Raw genomic sequence first — 12,509 nt, forward strand, 5'->3', positions numbered from 1 at the left:
GACAGTGTAAGGCATAAATTAGGTGTGACATTTATCATTACAAATCTGCAAAAACAAACATTATGTAGTACCATCATGCTCATTAATAAAGAGCGTTTCACTCGCAGTACAATACACAGGTTAGGTGCACAGGCTTCACCTGTGCAAGCGTGGGGCCACTGTCCCCGCTGGGAGAGTAACTAGTGCTGTGGGAGGATTTAAACTAATATGGCAAGGGATGACCACAAAACCAGATGAAGGAGAAAGAATAACAAAAGAAGCAAGGTGCATATGAAAGATAAGAGAAAAATCGATCAGAAGGAGGACAGAGCAATATGAATAAGATTGTTAAAGAGAGGGAGTATTGAGCAATATGTATGCAAATGTTCAAAGTACTGTGAATAAAACTGGTGATCTGGTGAAAGTAATAGAAGCAGAAAATGTACATAAATTAGAGAAAAGTGCAGGAACAACAGAGCTATTATATTAATGGGTGACTTTAATTATCCAAAGATAGACTTGGCTAAGAGTAATGTAAATAGTAAAGAATGGTACAGGTTCCTTCAATGTGTCAAGGACTATTTTCTTGATCATGAAGCTTTCGAGACTTGCGCTCCCAAAGCTATATGCTGGGAGCACAGATTTATAAAATTACCCCTTAAGTCAGTGAACTGGATTGGTCTTTAAGAATTCTTTGGTGCTTGTCCCTGGTCGAACTTCAGCTTTTGCTCTTATCCTTCTGTACCACTGCAGTAACTGATGTTATTCCAGTTGGCATGGCAGGGTTCATACCTTCATCTTCCTCTTCTATCACAATTGATAAAATACCCTGGTTTACTCATGCTTGCTGCCCTGGTCTCCACAAAATTCTGCCTGTTGCATCTGATATCTTTATCAGTCTGAGGCATCCTGAGCCAACTTTACCTCTACTTGTAACTTTATAAATCTACTATTTGACTGCTAACTGCAACTTTATTTAAGTAAAAGTGTTGACTGCTGTTTTTCTGCCCCTCCAGCAGCTATTCCTACTGATCCCTTGCCAGAGCTGTCTCTTAAGTTACGTGAATCTTTCTTCACTAGTCTCTCCTATCCTAATGGCACAGCTTCCAATAAAAGAAGTTAATTTTTGGGGCTCAATTTTCTTTTCCAACGTTATTATTGATGATATATGTAAGGAATAGTTTTCTATTATTCCATTTTTTCTACCGTTGTGACTGATGTAAAGGTTTACCTCCACCATGTGTCCTGAACACTTTCTACTCCAATAAGATCTCTTTTTCTGATAGTTTATCCTCAAGCAGTGTGCCTCAGAATTTAACCATGTCCGATGCCGTCTTCAATCTTATTTACCCTACAGTCCACTTCTCTCCATTCTATTTCTTCTTACTAATGATCTCCACTATGAATCATCTAACCTGATTTACTCTTTTGCAGATGATTCCATTCTACAATTACTAATATCCTTCAGGTCATCTGCCTTGAATGCACACAACACAACCTCTTGTGTCATTAGTGTGGTAGCTGAACAGCTGCATCTTGGTCTTCTCCATGCCCTTCAATGCAATCATTTCTTCAAGGGTATCTTCCTAATTTCTCTCCCAAATCTAACCAGTAGTTACCATTTCTTTTATACTTTGACGACTGCACCCCTAATCATTGTATCTTTCTTTTCATCAGATGAAACTGCCAAATTTCTTCCTTTGCTAATTCTATAAAACCAAAGTTCATCCAAGACTAGCATACTGATCCCACAACAGAAAATGGTCTGCCAGCACCTCTCAGGACAGGATGGAAGAAAAAGATTGTCATCTAATGGATAATTCTTCTCTCACCTCTAACTTATAATACTCTTACCGCCTTTCTTATTGATACAACTATGGTCAGTGCTTCTCGGAATTCCTTCTAAGGTACAATACACTTTTCTTGTACTCTTCGTTATATCTTCACTGCGTTGAAACCAAGATTGTTCACACAATCTCGTGCTCGACCGTACTTTTTTCCTGACGACTCCAATTCTGTAAAAGTTCTTACCACCACCAGTCTTTTCTTTTAAAACTCAAACTTAGGGCTAGAAATTGGTCTTTAGGCGATAACGGTATTTTTTGGGCATTTTTCACCAAAATACCATTAAAAATACCGCTATTTTTTAAAGGCATAAAATTGGCAAAAAAATGTGTCCGAAAGTAAAAATCTGCGTTGTACGAGGATTCGTGGTGGAAACCGCAATCCTCGCCAACTTTCGTCCAAGGCCGATTACCACTAAAAAGACAGGCCCTGGGAGGGGGGAAACACACACAAAAATTGCAAAAAACAAAAAATAAAAAAATCACAAAACATTCACAAGACATTTATCTTGTGAATTGCTGAAAAGAAAGTTCAAAAATAAAAACGTTAACATCTTTTTTGCAAGTGGTCATACCGCTGTTTCAAGGGCTGCAGCGCAGGCTTTTCTCAGGAGTTTTTTTTCACGCAGAATACGGGTGCGCCCAACGGCCAAATTAAAGCCACAGCACTTTTTTTCATCTTGCACAACGGCGGTCCGCTTTTCAGCGGTATTTCAAAACCGCCGGCACACAACTTTGGCTAATTTAGGTGAACACCTTTTTCCGTCAAAAATGGCGAAATATCGCTGAAAAAACATGTGCAAGGCTGGCCAATTTCTAGCCCTTAGTATCACCGTATCACTACTTCCTGATAAACTTTGCCTTCTCCTTTACATTTTTCAAACTTGGTAGTGTAATTAATTATGGGCTTTAGTCCTTTACCTTGATTGCTTAATAAACATATTACAATAGTGTATTTAGTGAAATTAAAATATTATATAGTAAGGTTACATTTACACTGTAGTACAATATCAGCCCATACCAGAACCTTGCTAGATAGAGGCATTAGACAGAGATAGGGCTATTATACTTATATCTCTGGTTCTCAAGTCCATGCTGGTCTCAAAAGCTTCTGCCTGGGGAACGCAGCCTCATTGAAATTTGCCCTCACATACTGATTCCCGGGATGGCAGACTGACTGACATATGAAGAAAGACTGGATTGACTCGGCTTATATTCAATGGAATTTAGAAGAATGAGAGGGGATCTCATAGAAACATGTAAAATTCTGACGGGATTGGACAGGTTAGATGCAGGAAGAATGTTTCCAGTGTTGGGGAAGTCCAGAACCAGGGGTCACAGTCTAAGGATAAGGGATAAGCCATTTAGGACCGAGATGAGGAGAAACTTCTTCACTCAGAGAATTGTGAATCTGTGGAATTCTCTACCACAGAAAGTTGTTGAGGCCAGTTCGTTTAGATATATTCAAAAGGGAGTTAGATGTGACCCTTACGGCTAAAGGGATCAAGGGGTATGGAGAGAAAGCAGGAATGGGGTACTGAAGTTGTATGATCAGCCATGGTCATATTGAATGATGGTGCAGGCTCAAAGGGCCGAATGCCCTACTCCTGCACCTATTTTCTATGTTTCTATGTTTCTATGAAAGTTAGTCTTATTACATCTCCATGCAGAGAATGGGGGAATTTAATATTTGAGCTTCATACTGAGATGAATATTCCATCTCAGTATGAAGCTCAAATGCTTCCCTTTGTCAAAAAGTAAAAGAAAACACATAAGTTGGAAATCAAATGAGTTTCCAGCATCAAGCTTCTGTTATGGTAAATGCTTAACCATGTTACAGATGCCTGAGTAGTACAGAGTTGTAGTTTTGACTGCTGTTAGAAAATGTTACTTCTTTTGTCAGCAATGTTTCCAAATCATGAAGAATGCTTGCAAATGAAAGTCAAAAAGGAAGACTAGTTTAACTTGTGTTTGAGTGAGTTCTTTGAGGACTGAAGGTATCGTGTTTACAAGTGAGTGTTTCTGTCATGTATTTTTATTCTATTTAATATTCTGCAAAAGCCTAACCTAAATATTAACAGGATGCAATAAGAAAAAATTATGTAATGCAAAGTTGTTTTGCTGAGAGAGCAAGAAACAATACTGAAAGTATCTTCTTTAAATGTTACCCATCTCCTTTCTAATGAGAGGTATTCAGTCATTTTTAGCTGTGTTTGCTATTGCAATTACAGGTGCAGCGTTGAGAATCTGGAACTCTCGGGACTGAGGCCAGCCCGGATTCCGGGCTTTTCCGGACTTTCGATCGTCTTTTTGACGTCACGAATCCTGAAACACCCGAGCCCAGATTCGGTTATTTCCGGATTTCGGAATGTCAGAAAGGGGCGCTGGTGGGGGGCGGTCCCTGCCGAGGAGCTGTTGAGGCTGGCGGACTCCGTTGAAGAGAAGCTGTTCGGGCAGGCCCCGCCAAGGAGGTTATTTGGGTGGGCCCTGCCATGGAGAAGGTGTTTGGCTGGCCCCCCCTCCCCCCCCGCAAGAGGAGGTGTTTGGGCGGGCCCCGCCGCCGAGGAGCTGTTTGGGCGTGGCTCCGCTGAGGAGGTGTTCGGGCCAGTCAGCCCCTTCATGGAGGAGGTGTTCGGCGGGTAGACAGCGAGGCACCGAGGTAAGGGCGGCAGGCGAGGCGAGCAGAGGCGAGGCCCGAGGTCAGCAGGGTCGATGAGTCTGGATTTCGTAACATTTTACGGATTCCGAACGACCCTGCCACCGGTCGGTTGGAAGTCCTGATTCCGGAACTCCGGATTTTCGACACTGCACCTGTATAGCAATAATGATACAATAGTCAAAATGGCTTACTTTATTTCCTCTTCCGTCCAACAATAAAGTGCCATCCTTTTTTAAACAATTGTTTGGAATGGACAAGTAGTTGCCAGATATGCACTTAAAGAGTGCTGAATGTGTGTTGCTGTGAAGGCATAGTTATTTAAATTGGAACACATGGATGCTAGAGGTCTCGGAGAATGCTAGAGTATCTGATTTCCCATCAGATTTCTGTTTGTGCCACAAGCACAGTTTCTTGAGAATTCTGTATTTTATCTTTGTTATTCAGTACTTGATGATTTGCTGTTGCTGTATACTAAAACAAATGCTTCCTATAATGATAGATGGCACCGTCTTATAGAAGTTAAGATGAGGGTAGCTAGATTTAATCAATATTTGCATAATATCCCCCGTGAGAGAAAAATAGAAAACCACAGGTGTAAAGAAATCAGGATATGGAAGAAACATGTATTTCTCGGGAAGATGCAGACCAATGTGCATCAGTGTAGTGACAATTCTACTATAGATCACTAACAGCCAAAACGATCCAGCATTGGTCTGCACAACAGTAGCACTCTTCCCCGCCTCCAAAAAAGTGCACGCAAAACTTGTGGACAATGGAAATTCCAATTAATGTTAGAATCTTGACACTCTTGGAAAATACTGAGCAGAAACCAACTCACCTTTATCAGCCAGCTGGGCACACTATCATACTTGAATGGGTTTGGCTGAATATTCCATATTCACAGCCACTCAATGAAGGATAGGAAACAGCAGCTGTTCACTGCCAAATAGAGACTTAAGCATTAAATAAACAAACTAAGCAGAGTGCACAGCCAAAAGTAAGTATAACTAACCTGATGGTGTGTCCCAAAACAGTCTGAAGGAATGCATATCATCTGTAAAATAACCCCAGTACTGCAGCTGCATCTTGGATTTGCCTATGTCCTGAGATCCTTTTCTACTTGACAGCTGTCTATAAATAATTGACATGCACCAAGCCTGTTCCATATAACAAATTTGGGGTTTTTAAACTGAATTCTTGGCTATCAATGGGAATTTGTCTAAGCTGGCTGATTTATTAAAAAAGCAATAGAGATGAACAGTTACATCCTAAATTTATGGAACATAAAATTGGAAATTGTACATCATGCCATATTAACAAGGTATTACTTTAACTTCATCGACTACTTGGTCTCCATTGTTTCATTCAATTCTCAGTTTACAGACCAACCAGAATCAATTGCTCATATACAACAACCCATAACTAGACCCAGGGTGGTTTTGATTAGCTCCCTTCTCTCGTAATTTCAGTGGCAAGCAGACTTTGCATCAACTAGTCCTGATGACATTATGAGTATAATCCTGCCACATGCCAGTAATTAAGAGCTGCTATGTGTGCCTTATTCTATACCAAAAAACAGTCCTGTTGAATAATTATTATTATTTAAAATGCCAACTCGTTTGCAACACAACAAAACAGTTTACTCTTTAACAACAATCCAATTCCTTTCCGTGTACAGATTGTATTAGACAAGCAGTACTGTGGCTGTGACTCAGTGAGTACAGTGAATCCAAGCCGGTAATTCTACCCCCATGGGACCTGTCTGTTCATTAAAGCTGCTTCATCTGCTTCTGATCTATATGCATTGGGCAGCCTAATTGAAACCCAGGGCTTTCCACAGATTGGAAAAACTGAAGCTTTGGCTCTAAGTGTAGCTTACCTGAATAACAAAGAATGCATTACTAACACCACATAACTCTTGGGGTCTCTCCTATCCATCATAACATGGAGCAAAATATTTGTGTGTGCCAATATAGCCAATTTATATAAAGGTGATTATCAGAGTTTCTTGTTGCAATTATACTGACAAGCATAGATTTGCATTGCATTTTTATTAGAGCTACAGAAAGGCTTGTGCAGGTACAGTTAAATTGAAGGAGCAAGATATATTTCAGCAATTTTGTCACTAAATCTTTTGAGATTTTTTAATAGTGCCATGATTTTATTTGTTCTGCAGATGTAGGCAATGCTAGCATAGCCGCAATTAGTGCCCATCCCTAGTTACTTTCTTGAGAGGGTAGTGATGGGTCTTCTCCTTAAACTGCTGCAGTCCTTGTGGCGATTGTGTTCACACAATGGTGTTAGTTAGGGAATTTTAGGATTTTTTTCTTCAAAAATATACTTTATTCATATAAGATTTTCACAATACATTGGAAAATAGTTCAGTATCTTGCGGTCAGCAATTCCATACAATTCGTTTGGATGCTGACAGCAGTTCCATACAATGCACTAGCGTGCATTTCTTTTCAAGGTACAGTTTAGTACAATCCGTAAATCATGTTACATGTAGTACTGTGCAAATAAGGGTATTACATGGAGCAGATAAGAGCAGTTTTACATTACATTGCAGGATATATTTCAATACCAATCACGTATCGTGTTACATGTAGCACTATGCAGATGCAAGCAGTACACAGAACGGATGAGAATACATTTACATTTCTTTACAAGTTACTAAACAGTGCAGAGACTTTCATTATACATGGCACAACACAGGTGTTTTTCAGTACATGGTGCTCTATATACTCAAGCAGATTAACAAGTACAGCCCGAGGGGTGTCTGATTCCATCCCCTGGGTTTACCTTGGCAGAAGGCCCTTAAACTGTGGCTCTACCCCATCGTGCTTTTGCGGCAACTGCACCAATTTTTAGTGCGTCCCTCAGCACGTACTCCTGGACCTTGGATTGCGCCAGTCTGCAACACTCGGCCGTGGACATCTCCTTGCTCTGGAAGACCAGAAAGTTTCAGAAAGACCAAAGTGCGTCTTTCACCGAGTTGATGGCTCTCCAGCAGCAGATCATGTCTGTCTCGGTGTGCGTCCCTGGGAATAGTCCGCAGAGCACAGAGTCCTGTGTTACGGAACTGCTTGGGATAAACCTCGTCAGCAACCACTGCATCTCCTTCCAGACCTGCCTTGCAAAGGGGCAATCCCGAAGGAGATGGATGAGAGTCTCGTCCACACCACAGCTGACTCGGGGGCAGAGTGCCGTGTCTCTGAAACCCTGGCTGTGCATGAAGGATCTGACAGGTAGTGCCCGTCTCACTGCCAACCAAGCTGCGTCTTGGTGCTTGTGTGAAAGCTCTGGCGAAGAGACATTCCGCCAAACGAGTTCGACATTCTGCTCAAGGAACCGCCCGACAGGATCCACATCTCCTTCTTCCGTAGGGCGTCGAGGACCTTCCGTGCCGACCACTGCCTTATGGCCTTGTGATCAAAGGTGTTTTTCTTGAAAAACTTTTCCACGAAGGACAGGTGGTGAGGCATGGTCCAACTGGTTGGAGCGTTCCGCGGCAGCCTGGCCAGACCTATCCTTCGCAAAACCAGGGACATATAGAATCTCAACACGTACTGACACTTGGTGTTTGCGTACGAAGGGTCTATGCACAGCTTGATGCAGCCGCACACAAAGGTGGCCATCAGGATGAGGGCCACGTTCGGAACGTCCTTTCCTCCCTTGTGCAGAGATTTGTACATAGTGTCTCTGTGGACATGGTCCATTTTCAATCTCCAGATGAAGTGGAAGATGGCTCGGGTGATTGCCATGGCACAGGAGCGGGGTATGGGCCAGACCTGCACCACGTACAACAACACCGAGAGCACCTCATTCCTGATGACCAGGTTCTTTCCTGCAATGGAGAGAGAGTGCAGCTTCCACTATCCCATTTTATGTTTGGCTTGAGCGATACGCTCCTTCCAGTTTTTGGCGCACGCCGCGTCCGCTCCAAACCATATTCCGAGCACCTTCAGGTAATCTGACTTCACGGTGAAGGGAATAAAGGATCGATCGGCCCAGCTTTCAAAGAACATGGCCTCGCTTTTGCTGCGAATAAACCTTCGCCCCCGAGGCCAGTTCAAACTGGTCGCAGATTGTGAGCAATCTGCGGACCGACTGCGGATCCGAGCAAAAGACGGCAACTCGTCCATGTACAGAGAGGTCTTGACCTGAACGTCTCCGCTGCCTGGGATTGTTACCCCTCTAATGCCCGCATTCTCCCTGATGGACTCGGCAAAGGGCTCGATACAGCACACATACAAGACAGAGGAGAGAGGACAGCCTTGCCTGACTCCAGACCTGATCGGAAAGCTTTCAGTTTCCCACCCGTTGATTAGAACTGTGCTACTGATGTCTGTGTAGGGCAGTTGGATCCAATTGCGGATACCCTCCCCAAACCCCATCTTGGAGAGCACATCCATCAGGTATGTGTGCGATATTCTGTCAAAGGCCTTCTCCTGGTCCAAGCTGATTAAACAGGTGTCCACCCTTATGTCCTGCACGTAGGCGATCGTATCCCTGAGTAGCGCGAGGCTATCAGAGATCTTCCTGCCGGGGACAGCGCAGGTCTGGTCTGGTCTGGGTGGATCACCAGCTCCAAAGCAGACTTGACCCTGTTTGCGATGACCTTCGACAGAATCTTGTAGTCCACATTGAGCAGCGAAATGGGCCACTAGTTTTTGATTTCCTCCCGCTCCCCCTTCTGCTTGTGGATGAGGGTGATGATGCCTTTCCTCATTGATTCTGACATGCTGCCCCCGTACACTTCCAGCAGGTCTGAGCTTATCCAGTCCCACTGAGCCGAATACAACTCGACTGGTAAGCCTTCGCTTCCGGGAGTTTTACTCGTCGCGAGGGACTGGATGGCCTTTGTCAGCTCATCCAGAGTAAGCGGGTGGTCCAGACTCTCCCGCTCGCTGTCGTCTAAGACCTCCGAGATAGACGACAGGAAGCACTGGGAGGCTGCGCGGTCTGTGGACTTGACGTCATACAGCCTGGCACAGAAGGATTTGCTGATCCTCAGCATGTCAGGCTGCGAAGACGTCACAGAACCATCTTCTTCCTTTAGGCTGTTGATCACAGAGCTCTCTCTGTGTACCTTTTGGAAGAAGAAATGCGAACACGTCTCATCCTGCTCGACGGAGCGGACTCTGGAGCGGTAGATGATTTTGGAGGACTCTGAGGCAAAGAGCGAGGCTTGCTGGCCCTTCACCTCTTGGAGTTCCTCCACGACATCGACCCCCATCGACTGCAGCAGGAGCAGGTTTTGCATACTCTTCTGGAGTTGGGACAATTCCCTCTGTCTCCCTCTTGCCTCCTGAACACCTTTGAGGATGAAGAACTTCTTGATGTTTGTCTTGATTGTTTCCCACTTGTGCATTGGGGAATGGCAGAGGGGTTTTACGGTTCTCCAACCTTTGTAATCCCTCTTGAGTTCCTCAATGTTTTCCGGGGTCAACAGTTTCACGTTGAGCTTCCATATCCCCCTGCTAACTTTCTGGTCTTCCTATGGGTGATAGTCAGCCAGTGGGAGGCAGTGATCGGAGAAGAATACCAGCGTGACGTCGGTGGATATGACCTTGAACGTGTGGGACACAAATAGGAAGTCTATTCTGGAACGGACGGATCCGTCTGGTCTCGACCAGGTGTATCTGCACGGTGCTCTGTCTGCAGGGTTGCTGAAGACGTTGCCCAGCTTGGCATCTTTTACCACGTCCATCAGGAGTTTGGACGTGGTGTCAGTTTGCTGTCGGCTCTGCTGGATCGTCCAGCCGCATCGATGATGCAGTTGAAATCACCGTCCAGAACGACTGATCTGGATGTTGCCAGCAGCAGTGGGAGCTGCTGGAGGAGGGCCAGCCTCTCGCTTCTGAGAGGCGAGATATACACATTAATTAGCCTTAGAGGAACATTTTTATACAGTACATCTGCTACGAGGAGGCGGCCGTCCACCATCTCCTTAACTTCGGTGATGGTGAAGTGGCCTCCCCGCTGCAGAATGCCCAGGCCGGAGGAACGGCAATCGTTGCCTCCTGACCAGACGGGTGGTCCGGCATTGCGACCACTGCCGGTAATTGCCGCACTCCTGCAAGAACAGCAGGTCTGCCTTGACCTTGGCGAGGTACCATAAGGTGGAAACACATCGTGTAATCGACTTAACGCTATGCACGTTAATGGATGCAATCTTTAAACCCATTTTTAAATTGGTGATTACAGTCCAAACATTACATTACAAACACACAGTCCTTTGGCCCTGTGGCCTGTTCCCGCATACATAAGTTAGCTTTAACATCTTCTACTGCACCTTGGCTGAGATATGGGTTGTCCTCTGCCTTGGGGATGTTTCGACCAGAGGACGACAGCAGTGTTGACGGCGGGTCCTCCATGTCATCTAGGCTGCCCTCGCCTGGTGTTGGTTGTTCCTTGTGTGCATCCCCTGAGGTGATATCGCTCACAACGTTCTGGAGCTGGGGTGCATTTGTTGCTTCGTCGCTCCCGGAAATCCGGAGCGGGGGTGCATCGGTCACTTACCTGCTCCCGGGGTTCCGGAGCTGGGCTGCGCTGGTCACATTGGCGTTTTGCCTCTTCGGGTAGTGGGGGCTTTTGCCTCGCCCTTCGTTATTGGAAGAGCTGCAGTCACTGCTGTCCGTCATGGACGGTGGCCGTCTTTTGCCTCTCGTTTCTGCAGGGGGCCTCTTTTCCTTTGACTTGCGGGCCTTCTTCTTCTTCTTGATGAGCTGCCATTCCTGTTCCTCTTCTGCTTCTGCTCTCTCCTCTTCCATGGACTCAGTGTCTCGGGGCAAGTTTCACTGCTGGGTGTTAGTTTTAGTGTAGTCTGGCGGCTTGCCGTGGCAGACTTCCCTTCCTCCTCTCGGTCAGTGTCGCGTAGGGCGGTGGTTTGTTCGCACAGTGTCTTGGTGGGGAGGGAGGTGTAGGTCTCCTCTGGGATGTTGCGCTCCTCAGCTTCCTCCTCACATGTCACCATGTTCTTTGCCGACTGCACATAGCTGAAATTGCACTTGGGGCACGCCTTGTACAGATGTCCAGCCACACCACAAAGGTTGCAGCACTTGCTCTCTTTGCAGTCCTTTGTCTGGTGTCCTTCCTTCTTGCAGTTGCGGCAAATGATTGCTTTGCAGCTTGCCGCCATGTGGCCTGCTTTCCCGCAGGTCCGACACACATTGGGTTGTCCGGTGTACACCATGTAGCCCCGACTTCCTCCGATGGCGAAGCTGAAGGGGGGGTGCAGGATGGTTGCATTGGCGTCCACTTTTAAAGTGACTTGGATGTGGTGCTTGCTGGTCCAAATCCCATGCAAGTCCTTCACGTCCACGCTGTTGCCTGCCCCATCGACATACCTGGACAGGAATGTCAGCACATCAATGACAAGGATGTGGGGGTTGTACATATGCACTGTGATAGTGCACTTCCTCTGCGATGGAAGGGTGAACAGTGGTTCTGCAGTCACCATTGACCACAGTGGTTCAGCCATCTCCTTCAATGCCTTCAGGAATTTTAGGCATTGGGTGACGTTTCTGAAGGTTACGTCAAAGTAGCCTCTCTTCAGAAAGTCCTGCAAGGCGAAGATCTCTGCAATCTTCATGCTGCACGAATCGAGCCGGATGTTCTTGACGAAGAAGGACAGGTTGATTGTCGTCACTCCTCCCGCTTTCTTCGCAGTTACTCGAATGGTATTTCGAACCCCCTGGTTCGCCGCTTGGTTGGCCGTCATTCAGTTTGCATTGTCATCCTTTCGGCTTGTGTTTTGGCCAAAGCCTTCAATCTTTTGTGCCACCAGTCTGGCAGTTTGCGGACCTTGTGGTCCGCCCATATGCAGATTTCTGCTTCTCTCCAATTGGTGCATGAGCCAGAAGGCCAGACTCAGCCAAAGTGGAAAGACGAGTTTCTGAGCAGCAACACTTCGAAACACTCAGCACTCCCTTTCAGGCAGATCCAGCAATGATGAAGGAAAGGCAATATACGGAAGGTGTGTGACTTGGACTTGGAGGTTTTGATGTTTCCATAACATTGCT

This window comes from Pristiophorus japonicus, chromosome 11 (genome assembly GCF_044704955.1).
Source record: "Pristiophorus japonicus isolate sPriJap1 chromosome 11, sPriJap1.hap1, whole genome shotgun sequence".
NCBI lineage: Eukaryota > Metazoa > Chordata > Chondrichthyes > Pristiophoridae > Pristiophorus > Pristiophorus japonicus.